The sequence below is a fragment of the Ceratotherium simum genome, chromosome 38, assembly GCF_057802395.1.
Source record: "Ceratotherium simum simum isolate JZ-2026a chromosome 38, ASM5780239v1, whole genome shotgun sequence".
In the NCBI taxonomy this organism is placed as follows: Eukaryota; Metazoa; Chordata; class Mammalia; order Perissodactyla; family Rhinocerotidae; genus Ceratotherium; species Ceratotherium simum.
In genome coordinates this window covers 10672816-10680461 of record NC_141937.1, presented here as the reverse complement: position 1 = coordinate 10680461, position 7646 = coordinate 10672816, and positions in this window count along the sequence as shown.

Here is a 7646-nt window from a genome sequence, read left to right as displayed (position 1 = left end):
TACCTCCTTTCATGAGTGAACACCTGGCCTCTTTCCTACAGCATCTATACGCTGCTTTTAGGTGTGGTTAACTCTGTATGTGCCTAATTTGTTTTAGCAGGGTGCAGCTTCCTCAGCAGGAGACAGAATGTCTAAAGCCACTTTGTGCCTTCTGTGGTAGCCAGGACATGACCTTAATCAAGTAATTTGGGTGATCTCAAGCAAATAAGATAACTTTTCGAAGCCTCAGTTTCCTCATCTGTAAAAAGGAGATAATAACAGCACCTACCTAATTGGGATTGTGTAAAAATTAAATAAAATAATTCAAGTAAAGTGTGTAGTACGCTGCATGGCACATGATACTCAAATACACATATTGGTAAACGTGTATATATATCATAACATGACATAACATGTCAATTGATGACATGCCATCCCAGAGCAACCTGGCTAAGATGAAGCGAGAAAGAGCAGTGCCTGGCACACTTTCTAAACACATGCCCTATCCCTCTCCCTCTCCTTTTCTCTCTGCCTGTTTCATTTTTATTGTGTCCCCATCCCAAGGGAACCTGGCTAAGAGGTAAGGAAACTAGACAAGAAAGCATGTTCCCCATAGTCAAATGAGTTTATAAGGGCTTTCTTGTCACATTATGGAACCTTTCCAATGACAGATTATGCTGGTTGCTGCCATCACCTTTGTTGTTCTAAAGGGGCTATTAAATGATTTCATTGTCAAGGCCTTTGGTTTAAAGAAACATCTTTCCCATTAAGCAAAGATTACAGGCTAATTGACAGATTACACTAGAATGGGTCCAAAAACATCTTAGGTACCATGCGGAATACAACAGCTTGGTCCATGTTGCTAAGGTACTCTTTGGGTTTCTAGGTAACTGGCATCTCAACATCCCGGGTTTGTATTCAGGCTATTCCTAGTATGATGATGACAGTCTGCTTCTACACCTGAATGGCTGTAATTCTTTTCACTATTCATGGCTTTGCTGCCTTCCTTCCTCACTGCCCATTCTTTCCACAGATCCTTACAAACTGGCTCATCATTCGTGCAAACTGCTCTCAGAGGACAGCATGACCTCCTAGTTTCCAGATGCAACAGTCTCCTGCCAGATTCCACACAGCTCTTCTCTGTAGCATTTAACACTGGGTAGCACCCTGTTCCTTCTATAACCTTGCCCTTCATTAGCTTCTCTGCAATTATACTCCAGGCTTTTCTCCTCTGACCCATCCTTCTTTGTAGCCTTCACTCGCTCCCACCTTCTGTCTCTTAAATAACAGCATTCCCCAAGGTTCTGCCCTGAGCTACATTCTGTTCTTGCTCTACATATTTATTCCCACTTGAATCCATCCACTCACATGCTCATTAAAATAATGGACTGATGCTGAAAAGTCTAATGGAGAAAGTAAAAAGTCACACAAAACATCAGAGAAACATTTGTCATCATTCTATCTATATTTATGCATACAGTTGCATGACTTTATAAAAACTGAATCATTCTATACATATGTTTGATAGCCTGCTGTTTTTAACTTGGTAATATGGTTTGAATATTTTAGGTCAACACAGGATTTTTACCATTTTCAGTGTACCACATTATATTTAGTTTGCTAGTGCTGTCATAAAAATGTACCACAGACTGGGTGGCTGAAACAATAGAAATTTATTTTCTTACAAGTCTGGAGGCTAGAAGTCTGAGATCAAGGTGTCAGCAGGGTTGGTTTCTTCTGAGGTCTCTTTCCCCGGCTGGTAGATGGCCGTCTTCTCTCCGTGTCTTCACGTGATCTTCCTCTGCATATGTCTATGAAATTGGATTAGAGCCCACCATCTTCAAAGGCCCTATCTCCACATATAGTGTGAGGTACTAGGAATTAGGGCTTCAATATATGAATTTGGGGGGAGGGGACACACTTCAGCCCATAACACATATTTTTTAAAATACTTCTTCATTCATGCCATTTTTTCAAATATTTAAACAATGCTATGATCGTTGTCTTTCATCTTTGGTTTTTGGAATTTTCTTTTCATCGCTCTGATTGAGGATGAATAGAGTTTCAGTAAAGGTCCAGGTCAAAGGCTAGCTTCCCCGTGAAACTGTCCACAATTAGTGATTCCTCCATCTGTGGCTCTATGCTCTGTTGTGTGCACCATCATTGTGGTGATTATCTGCCCTGTGGGAGTGTCCTTAGTTACCTTTTGGTCACTACAGTTAATGTCAGAGACTAGTTCTCACTCATCTCTGCATCCCTATAGTCTATTGCACATGCCTAGGTCTCTGTGGATGCAAGCATGAGATACAGTTCATCAACATTACTCAACTTTACCTTGGGTACCCAAAGCTTTTAAGGTTTAAACCTCACATTTTTCATATAATTTAGACTCCTTTCTTCTTCTCAGTTCTCCCCTTGCATAGTCTTTTTCTCAGCCTACAACAGATTTTTCAAAGCTTTACTTCAAGCTCACTGAACAACTGTGTTAATCTAGATAGTTAGATTGGTTTCACTGTTAAGGTACCAAAGCTTAGGAAATGGAATTTTTATTACCCACTTTCTCTTTTGCCGGGGGGGATAGTAAATATTTATCAGAGAAGAGCTGGTTGAGATCAAGTACCATGGTAAGTTTTTCTCGTGATTACGGTTTTACATGGAGACAGAACCATCATGGGGGCCTGCCAATGTTAATGTGTAACTTAGCACTTTACCCTATTTACATTTTTCTAGTAAAGCATGCCTTTCTTCTTTTCCAGGTATTCTTTCTAATTTTATTTATTTATTTATTTTTCCCCCAAAGCCCCAGTATATAGTTGTATGTCATAGCTGTACATCCTTCTAGTTGCTGTATGTGGGACGCGGCCTCAGCATGGCCGGAGAAGCGGTGCGTCGGTGCGCGCCTGGGATCCGAACCCGGGGCCGCCAGCAGCGGAGCGCGCGCACCCAACCGCTAAGCCATGGGGCCGGCCCCCAGATATTCTTTCTAACCTGTGTTTGATAGCACTCATATTTTGCCTAAACCTTAACCATCAACCTTGCTAATAAAGTGCTGTTCTGTATCTCAGTATGTGGATATCTCTTATCAATAGAGGACAAGGCCAGAAAGAGACTCACTGTTATAGAATAGGAAGCATCAAAAAGGAAATTCTCTTACATTTGGTGGTTTCCAGAGGATATATTTTTATCTGAGAAAATACATTGTTTGAAAATTCTTTTATTCATTTCTAAACAAATTGGGGTATGGAAATAAAAAGATAATCCTGTTCTTCCAAAAAATATTAAGAAATATTGCAGAAATATGAAAAAGTTTACATAATAATATTAAAAAACATAATAATCTCTCCAGTTTTAATCATACAGCTTAAACTTTTGATCCTCTTTTTCTTCTTTCCTTCCTTCTTCCCTTGCAGAAAGTATAAATACCTTGAATTTTGCGTTTAGCATCCCTTTAGATTTTTTCTGGAATTTTAGTATACATGTATATATGTATATAACTATACACAATATATCCTGTTATAATTCATAGAAAAGATATATATATGTAACCTTCAGCAAATTTCTCTTTTCATTCAACATTATATTTTTTTGAAATTTATATGTTTACTCTGTAGTTCTAAATATTCCATTTCACTCTGTATAATATTCTATTTGTAAATAGTCCAAAATTTATTTGTCTAGTCTCCTACTAATGGACATACAGATTGTTTCAAGTTTTAATTCTTTTTACTATTTACAAAAACAATGCTTCAGTGATTGCTCTTGTACCTGTCTTCTTATGAATAGTACTAAAGACCTAGATGGAGGCAGTATATGCGAGTTCTGTTGTTTCACCTCCTCACCAGCATTTGGTATTGTTTCAACTGCAGTTTTTCATCATCATCAACATTTACTACTGAATGTTGTGCTAGGCAATGGAGAGGGGATTGGAGGGCACTAATCTAAACCCTAGACTGCTCAAATTTTATCTTTAAATAGAGGTATTAAAAGATTCAAAGATTTAATTATAGGTTTACATAATAAAAGGTATCATGGCCAGGAATTTTGTTTGAGTGAGCATTGAATAAAAAATATAAACTCATCTTCTGTATTAAAGGGTGCTCAACAAACTTTCCTCTCATTTATCTAATTCAAGACTGTAATCAAGTTGAATTTGGTAGAAAATGGCAATTTGAATAAGCCTGCACTGTCCCCTTCCTATTTCAATTTTACTACCAATTTCTACTTCTAAGCTGGACACAGTAAACTGCTGAGACTTAGGGGATGAGCTAACCTCTGACCTTGCCAGTATCCAGACAGGAAGCCAGCACAAGGCTCTTCTCCTCTAGGTGGGAGAGTCTGAAGACTCGGGGTGGAGAACCTGGAAGAGCATCAGGAACATCCTCTTGGAAAGGGCATGTTCTGAGGAGACCCATGGATCCACAGGAGAAACGGCAGCACTGTACTGTGTTCGTTTCCCTGGTAGGACATAACTGAGCATGCATCCACAGAACATTTATAAAAACCTATCATGGGATCTCCACTACAGGCCACAACAGAGTAAATGGCACCTAATTAATCCTCTCTCCATAAATGGTTAGAAAGCTGATCAAAACACACGAGTCAGTTGTTTTTGGATGTTGAACAACAGGCAGAAAATGAAGTGAGCACCATGATCATCTCAGCTCTTTGCCTAAGTGTTCTTTCTGGACCATGGTGCAGGGAGAAGGAGCCTACATGCCATTAGTAGTCTCACTGATCTACGGAGGCAGAGAACAGAGTTCAGGGCTGCTAAGGCAGCTGGAGTTTGTGGGGCAGGATATCAGAATGAAGGGAGCTGTGCATAAAAGGAGCTCCAAAAATCTGCTTAGAGATCTCCTTACCTCTTTGTCCATATATTGGACTGTGAATGCAAGGACAAGACTCTACTAGGCCTGGTTTCACAGTGCTGTGAGACATAGGAATTCCAACCACCCACAGTGAAAAGACCTCACTGAGCATCCTGGGCACTCAACATGCCAAAAAGTCCACATTCTAGGGATAGGGTTACTTTAACCCTAGAGTAAAGACCACTCTAGATCTACATTACAAAGCTTAAAAGCCAACCTGAAAAAGCTCAAGATGGTCTGTCAGTAAACTAACTGTCTGAATAAAAAATCTAAAGTAAGATAACAAAATCCATACTGTCAATACTGGAGCATTTACGATGTCCAGCAACAATAAAAAATTACTAGACGTGTGAAGAGGCGAGAAAAAGTGACCCATGAAGAAAAGACAAAAAACAATGAATATAAATATACCATGAGATAACTTAGATCTTGGAATTAGCAAAGACTTTAAAAGAGTGCTTATAAATGTGTTTGAGGACTTAAAGGGAAATAGGATCATAATACAGCAACAGATGGACAAAGCTCAGCAAGAAAGGAAAACACTAAAAAGGAACAAAATGGAAATTCAAGAACTGAAAAATAAAATATCTGAAACAAAAAATGCATTGGTTAGGATTAATGGCAAATTGGAGATGGCAGAAGAAAGGGTCAGTGAACTTGAAGACAGATCAATAGATGTTATCTGATCAGAAGAACACACAGAAAAAAGACTTTTTAAAAAGTAAATACACAGAGCCTCATTAACCTATGGGACGATATCAAGAAGTTTAACATATGCGGAATTGGAGTCCCAGAATGAGAGGAGAAAGAGAGAATGGGGCCATATACAAACATTTGAGAACATAATGACCAAAAGCTTCCCAAATTGTGTGAAGAATATAAATTTACAGATCTAAAAATCTCTGAATCTTAAGCAAGATAAATAAAAAGAAAACAACACTGGGGCAAATCACAGTCAAATTGAAAAACAAAGACAGAATCTTAAAAGTAGCACTTTTTATGATGTAGCACATATTGGGGAACAATAGCACAAATGACAGCTTGCTCCTCATCAGAAACAATGGACACCAAAAGACAATGGAATAACACCTTTAAAGTACTGAGGAAAAATCACCTACCAACTCAGAATTCTAAATCCAATAAAAATATCCTAAGAAAGTGAAAGTAAACTGAGATAATTTCAGATAAAGGAAAGCTTTCTTTAGCATTTCTTTAGGCTGAAAGAAATTGACATCAGGTGGCAATTCATATCTACAGAAAGGAATACAGAGGATCAGAAATGTTAAGTATGTGGCTGAATATAAAAGACTATGTTTTTCTTCTAATGTCTTTAAGTAACATATGATTATTTAAAGCAAAAAGTGGGTCACCATATTTTTGTGGTTTGTAATACATTCAATTATAATATATGACATCAATTGCAAAACATCAATTGCAATGACATCAATTGCAAAACATCAATTGCAATGACATCAATTGCAAAAACAGAGGTAAATAGAACTATACTATTTAAACATCTAAAAATTTACACTACATTACCTCTAAATACTGTGACAAGTTAAGTATGCATATTTTAATCCCTAGAGAAACCACTAAAAAAATAAGGAAAAGAGGTATAGCTGAAAAGCCAGTAGAGGAATTAAAATGAAATATTAAAGTTTTTTCAATAAAATCAAAAGAAGGCAGGAAAGGGGTAATAAAGAATCAAAATATCAGATCAGACAAATAGAAAGCAAATAAAATGGTAGACCTAAATCCAATCACATCAATAATTACCTTAAATGTAAATGTACTAAACACTCCCATTAAAAACAGAGATGGTCACACTAGATAAAAAAGCAAGACTAACTATATGCTGTTTAAGAGAGTTACTCCTGTGTAAAGTATCAGAGGGGTTGAAAGTAAAATAATGGAAAAAGATATACCATACAAACAGTACATACAAGAAAGCTGGGCTGGCTAAATTAATATTAGACTATTAAAACAGTATCTTGTCAGGGCACAAGCAGTTAAGTGTGCGCGCTCTGCTGCGGTGGCCCATGGTTCACCGGTTCGGATCCCGGGCGTGCACCGATGCACTGCTTGTCGAGCCATGCTGTGGTGGCATCCTATATAAAGTGGAGGAAGATGGGCATGGATGTTAGCCCAGGGCCAGTCTTCCTCAGCAAAAAGAGGAGGATTGGCAGATGTTAGCTCAGGGCTGATCTTCCTCACAAGAAAAAAAAAAACAACAAGAAAACAGTATCTTGTCTAGTATCAACTACTTCAAGACAATGAATATAACCAGAGAAAAGAAGAACATTTATAACAATAAAATGGCCAATTCATTGGGTATACGTAACAATTAAACAATCATAAATGTGTATGCTCCTAATAACAAGGCTTCAAAAACATGAAGCAAAAACTGACAGAACTAAAGAAAAAATAGACAAATCCATAATCATAGTTGGAGATATCGTAGAAGAACTAGAGAAAAAATTAATAAAGATATAAAAGATCTGGCTAAATCATCAACCACCTTGAACTAACTGACGTTTAAAGAATACTACATCTGAGAACTACAGAAACACATTCTTTCCAAGTGCACCCAAAACCACAACAAACTGAACATATGCTTGAAAAAAAAAGTTTCAGTAAATTTAAAAGAATTGAAATCTTACAGAGTATGTTCTCTGACCGCAAAATAATTAAATTAGAAATTAATAACTATAAGATAAGTAGAAATTAAACAACTCACTTCTAAATAAAACATGGAGGAAAGAAGAAATCACAAGGAAAACTAGAAAATATTTTGATATCTGA